Source organism: Gossypium arboreum, chromosome 11 (assembly GCF_025698485.1).
Source record: "Gossypium arboreum isolate Shixiya-1 chromosome 11, ASM2569848v2, whole genome shotgun sequence".
In the NCBI taxonomy this organism is placed as follows: Eukaryota; Viridiplantae; Streptophyta; class Magnoliopsida; order Malvales; family Malvaceae; genus Gossypium; species Gossypium arboreum.
In genome coordinates, this window is record NC_069080.1 from 42,586,417 (window position 1) to 42,604,010 (window position 17,594).

The 17,594-nt window shown below is 32.5% G+C and overlaps 1 long non-coding RNA gene across 1 annotated transcript; it reads right to left on the reverse strand.

The window, feature by feature from the left end:
- Positions 1-14,092: 14,092 nt before the first annotated feature.
- Positions 14,093-15,942, reverse strand: LOC128283819 (uncharacterized). The gene is made up of 3 exons (XR_008274230.1): positions 15,814-15,942; positions 15,252-15,340; positions 14,093-14,343 (listed from the first exon to the last, which is right to left on the reverse strand). It is a non-coding gene; the product is annotated as an uncharacterized LOC128283819 (long non-coding RNA).
- Between the last annotated feature and the right edge of the window lie 1,652 nt (positions 15,943-17,594).

A 17,594-nucleotide genomic window follows, 5' to 3' on the forward strand; every position in this document is an offset into this window, starting at 1 on the left:
CTTTAATAACATCTATTTCTTTAGTTTCATATTTCATGAACGAGTACTACGAAGACAATAAGAAACTCAGATAGTCTAAATGTTTTTTTTTTTTTTGTATGTGTGCATGGTACATGAGAATGTCTAACAATTTGCTGTATAGAATGTTGCAAGTCCTTTTTCAGGTGCTTATTATTAAGGTGGAAATTGCTATAAGTGCCCTTTAATCTGTACCCATGGAATTAATTGTTGAAAATATCTCAAAATGGAAAATAGTGACAAGCTGCAGGATCCTGCACTCAAGTTTGATGAATTCTCTATGTAGAACTTTTGTTTTATTATTAATTTGGTTATTATTTTAGTTCTAACTTGTTTCAATTTGAACATAACCACTTTTTATTATATTTTTAATTTATGTATTGTTTTAAAAATTATTTTAGTATCATTTTTATTTTTTCTTGTTTTAATATTTGTTTTTATGTTTTTAAATGTATTTGATTTATTATATTTTAAAATTTTTTATTTAATAAAATAAGCTAAAAAAATTAATATGGATCGAACCGGGGTCGAGCTCGGGCTTAGCAATTGTATTTTAGGTCAGGCTTGGACAATTTTTTAGGCCCATGTTTGGGCTGGGCCAGGCCCCGACCTGGAAAATGGGCCTTCTGTTTGGGCCCGGCTCGGCCCATGCTCAACTCTAGTTACAAGGGATACATAGAGATCTTTAAATCTATGTTGGCCTGAGATAGGGGGTGAAATAAGTTTTATGGATTGGGTTACCTGGTACTTTGCATCTAATACCATAGGCTAATGCAGAATCTTTATATGTGCAATATAGGTTTTATGGACAGAGAGAAACAAATGGATTTATGAGTGGTAAAAAAGATCTGGTTCAGAAATTGCTAATTTTGTAAAAAATTACATTGCTGAATTAGATAGGTTGGAAAAAACTGTACTCATGATTATGATGGGAAATAAAATCTGGAGGCCACCGCGAACCCCCTTGTCAGAATCAACTTTAATGCGACTTTCAACCAAACCAATAACAGTTCTTACTCGGGGCTTATAGTAAGGGATTCTAATGGGGGATTTTAGGAGTCGAATCTGTTTTAAATCGAAATATACCTTCTGCATTTGCAGTCGAGGCTCTTGCGTGTCCAGGGACTCCAGTTGAGTGTAACAATGGGATTTAGGGAAGTGAAGGTTGAAGGTGATGTGAGATATATAATTAAAAATTACACAGTAGATGGGCAGATAAATCAGAAATATAAGATTATATTACCGATTGTCAAAATCTGAGTGATTGCTTTCAAACCTGTGTTTTTCTATTTGGGCATCGATCAAAAAATAAGATTGCTCATTTACTTGCAACTAAAGGTTTGCATAAGGAGGAATAATGGAATTTGGATCGGGGGGTTCCTGTTTCTGCACGAATAGCAACAGAGTGTGATTGACTAAGATATTCATCTACTGGGAATGGGATGAGTTTCCTAGAAAATCAGAGGATGTAAAAAAGAAGGGGGAAAAGTAGAAGTGTAGGGTGCGTTGAAAGGATAATGAATTATGTTTTGTTTTTTTTCCAATGTGTATCAAGAGTTGTGTTTAATTAATGCTACTGTTAAAGTTGCAGATATGCTTCTAGAGCAACTCTTGAGTTCAGTTGGGTTGGGCCATGCTTCTTGGTCCTTTTTTGCTTTTTTTTTTTTGTTGTATTGGGTTGTGTTACTTTAATAAATAATCCAGCAAATTTATTCAAAAATAATAATAACATTCAATAATATTAAAATTCATTAATAATATTATGACTTCCTAAAAAATAATAACAATATAATATTAATGTAGATTTTAACATCCATAAATGCACATATTATTAAGGTTAACTAGATAAAAAGGATGATTTTAAAAGTTGATTATAGATTTAGATTGTTTTCCAAATTTAGCGAAATGGGCTAATTTTGAAAAGAGAAAGAGAAAATACATCTTGCAGGATGTGCTTTCAGTCCCCTAGTTGTCACCTCAACAAAAAAACGCTTCCTGCAGGACACGTTTCCTATTTCTATTTTTTTTTGTGTGTTAGGTGTTGGAAATTTGAGGGGGAAAGATTTTATGTGTTTTTATTCGAGGTAGACATAGTGATAGTTTTAATGTATGTTTTCATTCACAGTAATGTGATGGCACTTGGAAACCCATACATTTCATTTGTCGTGTAGGGAAAGAACCATCACCTTATAAGCCCATCGCATTACAACTCAGGCTCCTAGTTCACAGTGGTTAGGCAGTCATGAGTTGTAGTATAAGTAGGGCTCTTAGTTGACGGTGATTATGCGGTCACGAGTTCAAGTTTCATGATACCAAAAAAAGATGATTTATAAACCCCATACATAAGTTTAAAACCATAATCATAAAGAAAAACAAACTGATTTTCCAATATAATCAACTTATTCTTTTTCTCCATCTCCACCAAAGTTGATACCCTTAACCTCATTGTCTTGTGACAAAGTTGGGGGCAAAAAGACTGAGTGACTGTAATAGTGGAGAAAAAACTAAAACTTGAGTCGAGGCGGTAGCAGTTGTAGTTATTAATAAATTTTTTAATCACAGCAATCGCTATCACCTTGAGTCGAGTTTCAGCTTTTCTCTATCGTCACAGTCACTCTTTCTTAAAATTCTTCTTACCTCCAACTCTATCATAGGTTATCGACAATGAGTTTAAGGATACTACCTTTGATGGAGATGAAGAAAAAGAATTTTTTTTTTTGTGGAGATGAAGAAAAAGAATAAATTAATTATATAAGAAGGCCCTTTTTATGGTCTTAAACTTATGTATGGGGTTTATAAGCATCCTCTTCTAGTATCATGAAACTTGAACCTGTGACCGCATAATCACTATCAACTAGGTCCCTAGTTATACTTTAATCCGTGACCACATAACCATGGCCAATTGGGAGCCCTATTTATACTTCAACTCGCGACTGTATAACCACTGTGAACTGGGAGCCTAAGTTGCAATGGAATCGGCTTCTAAGGAGATGGTTTTATCCCCACATGACAGATGAAATGTATGGGTCTTTGAGCGCCATCACATCATCATGAACTTAAACATATCTTAAAACTACACAACGTCTACCTCGAAAACAAATATAAATAAATATTTCCCTCCAAAAATTTCAACACTAAAAAAACAATTTAAAAGAGAATTTTTTAATTTTTAAGGGACGGTGGGCAAGAGAGTTGATGGAGTAAGGAGGAGCAAAACCCCCTTTATATAGCCAATCGAGGGGAAATTTCTAAAACAAATCATGTAATAGCCCGGTTTAGACCTTAGTCAGAACAGTGGTTTCGGCACCACAAAGTCGAGTCAGAAAAATAATTTAATATTATTTTTTTCGTGTTTAAAATATGTGAATTGATATGTGTGAAATTTCGTATGAAAATTTTATCATTTGGGTACTAGATTTAGAAAAAGGACTAAATCGCGTAAAATGCAAAAGTGACTTACTAATTGTTAAAGCACTAAATTGCTATGGTTTGTTAATTTCTAAGTCCTTATAATGGAATTATGTCACTATTATGGTTGATGGACGGTAATGGACATTAGTTATATGGTTTCATAATTGAATTACAAAAGTTAATTCTGTAATTAGTATAATAATTAGTAATGAATAAAACAAAGCCATAATAGTGTTCATCTATTTTCATTTTCTTCAACCGAAATAAAAATAAAGGAGAGAATGGAAGCTTGAGAGGAGGTCAGCTGCATGTAGTGGGAAACCATGAAATTGATTAATTTGAAGTTAAATATTTTGAAATGGAAGGGTAAGTCTTCTAAACTCTCCTTTGTCTATATCTTTTCATTGGTGAATTTTGGTTAAATTATTGATTCAAGTTTGACTGAATGTGAGAGTGAAGGAATAAAATTTGAATTAATAGAATCGGTGTTCGAAAATATTAGCAAGCTTTCTTTGAATTCTATCTTTTGTGTTTGATAATTGTTGAAACTGTTAAATTGCTGTCCAAAATTTACCTCATGGGAATTGTTAATTGCTACCCTATTTTTCCTATCCGATTGTGGTATTGATGTTGTTCGAATATTATGTTGTTAATGATGTTCAGAGAAGGGTGTCAATATGCTGTTAAAAGGACTGCTGTTTGGTGTATAAATGCACCAGAAAATTGTTGTTTAGACGTTAATGAATATGGTCTGAGTGACTTTAAATTTATGTTAATAATAGTTGAAATTACAAATGAATAAATAGTGATGTATTTATTATGTCTGAAACTTGTGAATAAGAGTGTTTGATGTTGCCATTAATGTAACTGGCAAGGTAATAAAAGATTAGTTTAATACTGTAGATGTATGACCGAATGCCATCTAATGTGCTAAATTAAGGATATTTATTTAGTTGCAGTTTATAGTGTCAAAACCTGATTGTTAAAAGGGGTTAATGCAACCATTATAACTACGTTATTAAATGAGAATAAAAGTTAAATAAATGCTACAGAATTTATGTCTAAGTGTTAGTTAATGAGTTGGTTAAATGGTGTTCAATAGTTGTATGTTTCCATTGTTGGGCGGTTAATGGACTATTAATTACAACCGAAGACATGGTGGTAATAATGTAAATTAATGATGCCTAAATTAATGTCAGATTAAGCTGTTGAAGAATGTAATTGGTAATTAATATGTGCTGCATTAATAAGTTAATTGTTAATTATTATTTAAGTCTAATTTGGTGGGTCATTTGGGCTGCTAGATATGCAGAATTTGAATGTTGTCTGAATTGTTATTAAGTACCCTATTATATTACCATATTTTATTTATTAAAAGTTGGAATTGAATTGGATAATGGCTTTGTTTGTGTTGACCAATTTGTGATGAACAAAGATGTTTTACTAGTTGTAATTAAATGATAGAATGGTTTATGCTTTAATAAGCATTGTTAAATTTATGCTTCTAATGCTTTAATATCGTATAAATTGTATATACGTGAATATTTTAATGTTTGACGACATATCGACTAAATGTGGCACTTAGTGTACGGGGCAATCAAATATGGCACTCAGTGTACAAAATATTGAGAATGGCACTTAGTGTGCATGATATGATATTGAGAATGACACTTAATGTATGAAATATCGAATGATTCAAAGGGCAATTATAAATTGTGATTGAATGATTAAATCGAGCAAAGTGAACAAGTATACATGCCATATTATATGAATTGTTTATGAAACGACTTTATAATTGTGCTATTCGGGCTTTGAGCCTAGCAAGCCTTGTGCTGGTGAATTAAATCGGGCTTATGCCTAGCAGGCTTATTGCCGGTGTATAAAATTAGACTTTGAGTCTAGCAGGCCTTGTGCCAGTGTGAGATACAGGCTTAGGCCTAGCAGGCTTTATGCCGGTGAATTATTATAAGTTTATGCCTAAAAGATTTATTGCTAATGTGGTAGTTGAATACGTTAAACGAACTAAACGATCAAGTACGTGATAATTGATTACCTATTTGAAAATAAGGTAAGTATATGTGCAAAGAATGTACTGTGATGTATGTGGAAATGAAATATGATTATGTACAAATGAAACTTAAATGAATGAATAAGATGTGATTTGTAAAGTTGCATATGTGAAATTTGTTAGATGCTATATGAATGAAAAGTGAATTTGATTATAAATGATCATACGAGATTCATATGAGAAAGATATATGATTAAATGTGTTATTTCCCATAATGTGTTCATTTGGCTATATTAAAGGGTGAAAGGGTGAAAGGGTTGATGTATGAAAATTGAATTGAATAAGTTTGTGAAAGTTAAAGTTGGTTAAGTGATTAAGTATAATATTGAATGAAGATAATTTGATATGCGAACATGTTATGAAATTTAGAAAGGTTGTGTGAGATAGCATATCATGTTTATGGCATTGTAATGAAAGTATTTGTTATGTTAAGTTTATTAAGATACGAGCTTACTAAGCTTAAAAGCTTACTCAGTGTTTTCTTTTTCCTATGTTTATAGATTTTTGGAGATCTGTTCGGGTTAGAAGTTCATGGAGACAACATCACACTATATATTCGGTTATCATTTCATTAAATAATGTTTTGAGACTCGGTTATGTGGCATGTATAGGCTAATATTGGAGTAATTATTTTGAATGAGTATGTATTTAAAGCCATGCGAAAATGGCTTGCTTATTATGCTTAAGTTTGGTTTTACATGTTCTTAATTAAAATGTTTAATGAGTTTGGTTTTGGTAGTCGTTTTTATAGTTAGCTCATTTTGGAAATATGAAATATGGTATAATTAGAGTGATGGATGATGGTATATTAACTTAACAGGTTCGGTTACTAAGTGGTAAGTAATGAATATGTTTTATGATTGTTTTGGTTGATTGTATTGGTATGGGTTCAAATGGTAAATGATGGTAATGATTAAGTATGTTTTGGGTTATTTTTAATGGACAGTTAAAAATGTCAAGTTGTTGTTAATATCAATATAGGTATACATTCACGTGAGGTTGTAAATCCGAATATGATATTTGAATTTGATAAGTTTTAAGTGTTTATTAATTCTTGGTGTATGAAAGGTGAGGAATGATTGTGCTGAACTGTGTTTTATACAGTAATGCCTTATAACCCTAATCCGATAATGGATACGAGTTAGGGGTGTTACAAATTATGTGGGAGCCCACGACCATTCGGGATTCTCAAGATAGGATGTCTAGAAAATATCTCAGGATTCTCAGGTTTTGAAATTTTTTCACAAGTTAGGGTTAGTGTTAAAAATGCAAGGAAAGAAAACACCTCTTGCATGACGTGTTTTCATCCCTGAAAGCACGTCCTACAATAGATATCGACGATTTACAAGTTGGAATAGAGTTTTCCTCGAAAGATGAGGTGGCTCCAAGTTCTTCGTTAAATGTCGATGATTTACAAGTTGGAATAGAGTATTCCTCAAAAGACATTTTTATTGCTGTAGTGAAGTGGTATAGCATAAAGCGTAGGGTCAACTTCTATGTTACAAAATCCTGATTAGAAAAATTTGAGGACAAGTGTGCAATGTGTGACGGCAGATATCCATATCTATGAGAAAGAATACGGGGTTCTGGACAATTAAGAAATATAATGCTCTACATACTTATGTTGTTGCAGGTACATCACATGATCATCCGAGATTGGATTTTGGCCTAAATTTTGACATTGTCTTACTCATTTTGAAATACTAGTGTTGTCACAGGTATGTCACAGGATCATCTCAAATTGGATTCTAACATGATCTCTGACATTATCTTACCTATAGTGAAATCAAGTCCTAGGATTTAAGTATTGATTTTAATTGGAAATGTTCGTAGTCAATGCAATTACATCATGTTGTACTATAAGGCATGAGCTGCAAAACAAAAGGCTATGGAAAAGATGTATAATGCGTGGGATAAATCATATAATAATTTGTGGTAATGGTGTCAAGTACTCATTCAGTACGTCCCAAGGATCGTTATTGATCTGCAAACAAAACATATGTATTATGACGATTGATTGGTTTCCAGGAAAAGAGTTTTCCATTATCATATTTGGATATTCGAGCAATGCATCGCAGTGTTTTGGTATTGTAATCCATTAGTCCAAATTAATGGCACATTCATGTATGGGAGATATAAGCATAAGTTGTTGGTTGTTACACAGGATGATAATCGAAAAATCTTGTCAATAGCTTTTGCAATAACAGAAGGAGAACCCGTTGATGTTTGGGATTTCTTATTGACTAACTTGAGAAGGCATGTTGTGTCATAACCCGATATATGCATCATTTCTGATAGAGGAATCAAAAGATAGGCTGCAATTGATCGACGTGGAAGCCTCTAGGACCGTGCAAACCATAGGTATTGTATACGTTATACATGGACAAATTATATGGGCCAATATCATAAGGATTTTGTGCGACAACATGTTATTAATGTAGGTATGTAATAGTCACTATTTTCTATATCATTCTTTAACATATACATTTTTCACATTTATGGATATACTTTTTATTTTCTTCGACAAGGTACGAGCTTATCCAACATCGTTTCCATTAAATGTTGGAGAACTTGTGGGTTAGAAACAAATACGGTGTAGAATAACATGATGGGATACCCAATAAGCAGTCGACTTAATCATATAATGGAGGTCTATGATACTAACACATGACAACGAACCTAGCAGAATGCATAAACTCCATATTAAAGGGGATGCTCATTTACTGATAACCTCAGTGGTCAAATAAAACATATTTTCGTTTATCAGTCTTGTTTCCAAAACGAGCAAAAAAATATGTTGGATAGATAAAGGGAGATCACATTTGGTGCAATGAGGTAATGAAAGATATTAGAGAACATGCAAAAAGTACGAACTCTATGTTTATAGTATGACACTCGCATCCAAATCAAATATTTCAAGTTGCAAAGTCTCTTAGACCCGAAAAAGGTATCATCGAAGATCGTACAATACATACCTGAGACGAAGGACCTGCAACTGTGAGAGATTTCGAGCACTTCATTTTTCATGTGCACATGCAATTAATGCATGTGTCTCAGTACGTCTAGATTGCATGATTTATGTTAATAAAGCTTACAAACTAAAACGTACATATAAAATATGGAAATCTAAATTCTCACTGTCCCAAATGAAAGTATGTGGCTATCTATCTCGAGCGTTCCATTCAAGTTGGTACCATATATTATGTTGCGTCGCAAGCCAAAAGGTTGGTCAAATTCTACTCAAATATGTGACAATATGGATATTTGGAAGAGAATAGACCAATCGAGGTTATGCAGTTATTGTAGGAACCAAGGGCATAGTAAGCCAATATGTTCACACTTGGGGCAACATTAAGGAGAAGACCTAACTAAAACATTTATTCAATTTTTTATAGACATACAAAAAAGAAACAAACAATCAATTTATTCATTTTTTTATCTTTTCATTGCTTTTTATTTTTGGTATATTGTAAGTATTGATATATTATTTACGTAAAATATAGTAGAATACAATATAAACAATTTTTTTAGATTGTAAATAAGTATATATTATTGACATGGAATACAATAGAACACAATACAAACAATTTTTAAATTTTTTCTTAGATTATAAATAAGTATATATTATTGATGTAAAATACAATAGAACAAATTTTTATATAATTGGAATAAGTACATTATGGATGGAAAATTTTAATACAATACAAATTAGAAGTTAATAAAGTAAATGATAACTTACATGACAAAAATTTAAAATAAAATATTCATTGGCGTCATCGGCCCGAATGTGTATCACAACCCGATGTGTGTCGGTTACGAGAAAGATTTCTTCATAGTTCGGGTTCCGATTCTTCATCTTCCTTTTCACCTTGACCGCCATATTGATCTTCTTCTTTATCTCATTCCTCCGTGCTAGAGTATTGTATCATCCTAGGTTCCCATTGTATATGTTCTGATGTATTAACATGTTATTGCGAAGATGACCCACCTCGATAGAACAATGATGTTAGGGGGTGTTTGTGACATTACCAACGGATAAGTGTATGATGTCCCATAACCCAGTTGTAGATAGAATGTTGGAATTGTCGGTGATGGCAAATACATCGATGTTGTTGTTGGCATTGGCGTGTAATATGGTCTTGAGGATGGATGTGGTGCAAAAAAATATACTTAGAGAATGTGTTGATGCATGTATGATGGTGTAGCACTTGTGTAAAAAAAATGGGGTTAATGAAAGCACTAGAAAAAACATGAATCATACTAACTAGGAGGTGGTGCACCTATCGGTACCCCATGTGGGGTTGGAGCTAATGATGATTCTATTGAAGCATGTACTCCTAACCTAGGATTCATGTGAGGTCGTCCTGGCCTCCTATAACGATGTTGCCTATTCATTTCCTCCTCCGATAGTAGATATGACTTACCATGAAGTCTAAACCATGTCATGTAATCTGGAGAGGTCGCCAAATCCGGTGGGAGAATTGGTTCACGCATAGGTATGAAATCGTACCAATTATCCCGAATGTAGATATATTTGGCATGGAATTTTGGCTAAACTTCATCGATTTTCCCCACAAGCTGATCGTATGCAGTTCATCGAGCTTCTGATGTGGCGGAGAAATACTTTTTCGAAACCCAAATTGGCACATCACGCAATCGGATTCGTACCTCTCGACCATTGCAAAAACTATTAATGACACTTTCATGTACTAGATATTGCAATTGACCAAAAATTCGGTCGGGATGCATTCTTGATTCTTAGATCAGCGTATGACATCCATTCAAACTATAGTACGAAATTATAAATTTTATTACATGCCTAATATTAAATTTCAAATCCTTATATAAATATTATATAATTTAAAATTTTAAAACTAATTTCGGCTTTCGATCGTTGATCTGACTAGTTGGATATCTTTGAGCTCGTCCGATATACCCACATCACTAGTGTCATTGTTCCACATATTCAAATAATATGTTATTTCAAAAATATAATAATAAAAATATTATGATAATTATATTACCAAATGAATTTTACCTTAGTACGAGTGGGAATACATAAAGGGCGTTTACTCGAGGACGTAAAAATAGCAGCCGGTATCATGCCCATGGTTGAAAGAGTATGCAACCACCGATTTTAATTTTTTGTGGTTCCGTCACCCGAAACATCTCTCGATACAATGTTGCCAACACAGCTGATCCCCAACTAAGTTGTCCCGCTTCTTTCAAGTCGACTAGTTGTAGTAGCCACCTCAAATGTACTAGATTTTGATATTTATTATAACACCCCTTAACCCCAAACTGTAGCCGAAATAGGGTTACGGAGCATTACCGAACCTATCAGACAATTTACATAAAATACTTATGTTCAACCATTCTAAACACATTTAAATATGCTCAAAACTTGTTAAATTTACACATTTTATATATTATCCAATACTCAATTCTAATTACTTATCAAATATTATCAAATAAATCAAATTCATACTAAATTAGTCAAGTCCTATTATATACCATTACCAAAATCTAAATCTACTTATTTCACTTTTACATTCATCATTCAAAATGACACACATAAGACACCCTAGGTACATGCTATTATCAACAATTAACACGCTTTACCTCGTTGAATTCGGGATCGACATGGGATGCTGATTCGACATTCTCACTTTAACTTAATCTGCGCACGGAAATAAACCGTACGCTGAGTATAGGTATACTCAGTGGTATTTCTATAATCCGACCACTTAATAAAATAAAAATATAACAAACACTTAAAATCATATAACAATCATAACTATTCAATTATTTAATTCACAGATAAATTTATGTAACTTATTTCATTCTTTTCACTTACTAACCTATATAGCTTTCCACGATTTATTCAAAAGTCATTAAACAATTATAATATTTACTTTTATCCAATCTAGAGCTACATAATTCATTTGTCTCAATCATACTTTAATTGAATTTTTGCACTCATTATAACAAAAAATTGAATTTTCTGCACTCATTATAACAAATAATTGAATTTCTATTCAATTTACACCTTATTTTAAATTAGGTCCTAACTAATTCATTCACTTTACTAACTTAATTCAAACTTTATTTCTATTCAAGTTCCATCCAAACTCAAATTTAACTACTAAATTTTCAGCTTATTTCACTAGTTTCGAAATTTCCTCAAATTAGCCCTTCAACATAAAACTTATGAATTACTTTACAATTCAATCCTTATTTCATTTCTAACTTGAATTTCTATCAATTTAACTCTTATTTCATCATTTTACTCAACATGAACAGTATCTAGAAATCTAATAACTTTCAAAATATCAACTTGATTTCATCAAAATCTTGTTCCAAAGCTTCTAAAACATCAAAATTAAATAAAAAGGGCTAAATTGACTTACCTATTAAAGTTTAAAGCTTCAAAACTTCAATTCCTCCTTTTCTCTCTTTCTCTTTTTCCTTCTTTCTTTCCCTTCTCTGTTTTCGTTCTTCATTCTGTTTCTTTTTATTTTTATTTTTTACTTTCGTTTTATATATATATAATATAATATAACAATAATAACTATAAAATATCTATTTAATATCCAAATCTATTTTATATTTGTATATATATATATATATATTATTACACTTGTCTTCTTTTTTTCTATTTATTATATAAATATCTTTTACTTAATAATAATATATATATTTTAATAATATACTTATATAATAAGTAAATATACATGTATTTTACAAATGTATGTATATTAGTATCACACATGTCACCATATGCACCATACATTTGTCTTACTTTTATTTATTTATCATATAAATATCTTATAATATAATTATTTAATTAATAAATATCTTTTTAAATAATAAATATCTATTTAATATCAAATACATGTATTCCAAATGTATAAATTTTATTAACACACTTGTATCAAATCATTACCATACACATATCTTTATTTAATTCAATTAATAATAATAACATTAATAAATATCAATTATAAAACCATAATAATAATAATTTATTATACATATTTATGCATAAAATCTTTGATTTTTATGCATTTGTCGCCTCACTTAGGACAAATGGCATAATTTTCATTTTGGTCCTTTTTATTTTCCTTTAATCTACAATTAAACTTTCACACTTTATTCAATTTAATCCTTTTATCTAATTATCATTAATTTAAGCTAATTCACTTCATTAAACTCTAATTAACCACTCACTTAACTTCATCAATATTTTTAATAAATATTTACGAGTCCAATTTTCAGAAATGGAGACCCGAAAATATACTTTTCCGATAACCGTAAAGTTCGGGTCATTACATTTATCTAGCATTAGAAGATGCTCGATTAACCTCAGGTTGAATGTTCGTGTGTATTATTCATTTTCAACGACACTCACGAAGTTATCAATATAATTGAAATTGTCTTCTAACCATTTCATCTCGATCCGACTACCACTAAACTTTTCTGGCACCTTACCTAATAGTTGCTCACAAATTGCACTTCAATTGCCAATGCGTAATACCCCTGTATGTAATAATTCTTTTATCCACTGATAAACGAGTTGTAAAGAAATTTATTCAACAGTAATTTTACACTCACCGCACGAAAGATGAAATGTATGTGTCTCTGGTCTCCATCTTGCCACCAAAGCACTGATAAGTCCAAGATCCCATTTAGTCTCCCCTTCCCCCGAGCATACGAGACACGTGCAAGAACCCTGCCTCTTGCAAGGGTTGTTTGTAACACCCCTAACCCGAGTTCGACGCCAACATCGGGTACGAGGCATCACCATTCACAAATCACATATATACGTACAAGTCAGATTATACGAGCCCGTTAAAACTTAAAAATTTTTCAAACTTTCTCTAAAACTTATTATCTTGGGCCTACAAGGCCCAAAACACCTCTTGGAAGCTACTCGGGACCAACTCGGGTCCTTTAACCAACACTAGGAAAATGACCTTTGAAACAGGGCACACGCACATATGGATGGGCAACACACTCGAGTGGAACTTGAACATGGTCGTGCTGATGGCCGGTGTGACACTCACGGCCTAAGCACCTAGGGTCACGTCCGTGTCTTATACTCGTGTAGATTTATTTTTCAATTCGAACCTACAGGGGTTTTCACACGGCCTGGCACACGCCCGTGTCCCTCACACTGCCTCGACACGCCCCTGTCTCAGCCCGTGTTTGAAAACCTTGACATTCTATTTCTAACGTCAGTAATCCTTAAGGGTCCACAGCCAAGACACACACTCGTTTGCTAAGTCGTGCCCTTCACACGGCCGTGTCTATGCCCATGTGTTTACTACCATGCATACTGACTTGCAATTTTTACGTGCAGTGGACACAAGGCCAGACAACACGCCCATGGGGCTGACACACGGCCTAGACACAAGCACGTGTGTCTACTCGCGTAGACAATATGAGGCTATCTACCAAGCCCTTTGCCACCCTGAAACACAATCTAATGCCAACCAACATATCAAAATCTAACTTAATATGATTTCTCGACCAAATAACCATAGCTAAGGCTTATATACATTTCATGTACTCCAACATGCGAACAATTTCACATTCATGAAAGACTATCTTGCATTCATATAATAACTTCCAATATTAGCCATTTTCTGTGGCCTTATACAAAATGAATCAAATGCTAAGGTAAGTCATCACATTTGGCCAATTAACAATGACACAAAACTCAAAAGTCTAAGTTCCTATACATGCCATATTCAAAATGATAAATCTAATTATACCGAGTGCTTCAACTGATAGTGTGATTGATGCCTCCGACGTCTATTGATCCTCGAGCTAGTTAGGCGGTACTATAAGAAAATGGAAAAGAGAGGGAGTAAGCATAAAGCTTAGTAAGTTGCATGCTAATAAATATGACAGTAACTTTACCATTCATCATCATGCTTATAGTACAAAAGTAGACATAAGCACAACTTACTCGTCATTAACCAATACAATTCACATAGTATATATATTGAGCTCACGTCTCATACATTTCAAATAGGTACCTCTACCACTTACAACGTGGTTATACTTTTCTCGTTTAACTTAAACTATAACTCTCACCATTGAACCATTTGAAAAGCTATCGGATATTCACTAAGCCTCAAACATAGGGTATAATGCCGATACCATATCCCAGACAAGGTCTTACACTGGCTCATCCATCAATTCGATGCCATGTCTCAGACATGGTCTTACAATAACTATCGAAATCGAGGCCGACCCCATGTCCCAGACAAGGTCTTACACTAGCTTTCACATATTCGTGCCGATGCCATGTCCCAAACATGGTCTTATACTAGCTTTCACATATCCGTGCTGATGCCATGTCCCAGACATGGTCTTACACTGGCACATCTCATAGTCGATGCATGTCCCAGACATATCTTACACTTGCTTACATTTCGAAGCCGATGCATGTCCCAGACATGTCTTACACTAGCTCTCGTCTCAATGCCAATGCCATGTCCCAGACATGGTCTTACACTGGCTCTCATGATGTGGCCGATGCATGTCCCAAACATATCTTACACTAGCGCACAAATAACCCGAATATCATGGTATGAATATCTGATTTATTTCCTAAGGTTCAAATGGGAGTCCTCCTATCTTAATATTCATCATAGATAATCATTTCCACAAACAAGAAATTTATGTTATATCAATACAAACACATATAATAACAAATTATTTGTATTATTTACATACAACTTACCTCGAATTACAAAATGTAGGCGACTAGTTCAGCTTAGTCCACTTACTTTGCTTTTCCCCGGTCTATGCCTGGATTTTGTAATTCTTGATCTATAATGATGAAAATTCACACATTTAATCATTTTATTAATCTAGGTACTCAAAATTTTAAAAATTAGGTAAAATGACCATTTTGCCCCTAGATTTTTGCAAAATGACCATTTACCCCTAGGTCTAAAAATTGATTTTTATCGAACTTCTTCATATCTTAAGTCTAACCGAACCCTTTTTACTCTTATAGAAACCGAAAATTTCCATTATTCCTCACATTTATCATCTAATTTTCAACTTATGTAAAATGGTCCCTAGCTAAGGTTTCCATGAAAACTACTTCACAAAAGTTGTTTTTTACACCACCATAACTCATTTTCTTCCATAAAATTTCAGAAAACAACATGAACACACTCATGGTAAAACCCTAGACTTTCAACCATTTTGCAAAATAGTCCCCTCATTTGGAAGCTCATGGTACAAGGGTTCCAAAAACACAAAAATTATCAAGAAAAGTCATCAAAACCACTTACTTGTAGGGAGATTAAGTGGCTGAAATTTTTCAAGCTTCCAAAACCCTCCTATGGCTGATATTTTCGGTCAAGAAGAAAGGATAAATGAAAAAGATGAAGGCTAGGCTTTAGGGTATTATTTTATCACATATTAGGTCATCAAATACCTAACACTTTGACTATTTTATTTTCTTTGTCTTATGGTTGGCCAAGCTTCTATAAAGGGTCTAATTGCCCTTTAAAGACCCCCAATTCATGATACATGGCAATTTAACACCCTTAGCTATCAAATTAAGACTTTTTCACTTTATGTGATTTAGTCCTTTTTCACAATTAAGCATGAAATCGCTAAAATTAATTCACCAAAATTTTCACACTCTCATATAATCATGCCACAACACATAAAATAATATAAAAAAATAATTTCTCCGCCCTCGGATTAATGGTCCCGAAACCACTGTTCCAACTGGGCCCAAAATTGAGTCGTTACATTGTTCAATAGCATGTGGTGCCCTCACACTTAAATTGTGTATATACATCTCCATAATCGATCTTTGGTTTGATTATATAAATATAAAGAATTTATAAAATTAATAATGTTAACAATTTAATAATTGAATTAATTAAAATTAAAAATTTTAATAATATTTTCTTACCATTTACACTTGAACGCCAAAAATATGTTTTTTATCTAAGAGAATAAGCAACATTGACATTTTTAAAATTATAAAATTAAATAAAATCAAATAAATTACAATATATAAATTAAAACAACAAGAATTTGAGAGAAATTGAATGAAAAATCAAGAACTAAATAGTTAAGAGAATTGAAGAATAAGATTTGAATGCAAAAGAAAGAAAATGAGTTGGGTTTATATAGCAAATAAACTAGCCGTTAGAAAAAAAAAATTTAGTCAGTTAAATTTTTTGACCATTGAGAAAAGTTATCGTTAGACGAAAACGTGTCTAGCTGAGATGGCAATAAAGAGGCTGAAAGCGCGACGCCCTTTTTTACCTCCTCAACTAAAAATGCGTCTTGCTAGATGCATTTTTTGTTTCTCTCTCCATAATCAACCTATTTACCTAATTTTTTGGGGAAAAAAAATCTAATTCTCTCATTAACTTTAAAAATAGACTTTTTAGCTAACCAACCCCACATCATTATTTATTAATTCGTGTACCGAAACTACTTACGGGATTGAGATTAAATTTTTTATTTATTAATGATAATTATGTCTTTTCTATCTTAAAAGTATCAAATATATTAAGGCAAGATTTAGTTTTTTTAATTATTACTTTTCTTTATTCAATTAATTATTCCATTTTGGATTGATTTGTTGGCAAAGATCCAAACTTAATTAATAAAAAAAATTTGGTACGTTGTGAATAAAATTTTCAGATTAAAGAAATTAATAAATGTTCTATAAATATATAATAAAATATTAAAAATATAAAACGATTTTTAAATAACATTTATGAAATAAAAAATACATTACTATTGTATTAAATACTAACCTCTAAAAATAGTGCTTACCAACCAAATATTGCATCGACACAAGTACAAAAAGATAATGTCGAAATATAATGGTATTTTAAAACCAAGTACTCCTTTTTTGAGGTGATGAAGGTCAAAGAAAATGTTAGGTAACATCCAAGTAGGGGCCACTTCCTCTTTACTTATCTCTCAAATTGATCCAAAGTGTATTTGTCTTTGTTTTTAATATTACACCCACAAAGCTAGGGTTGAAGAGCTTTTACAATCCACGAAGAGAGGGAAAGATATTCTTTGGATGGGCCGAATT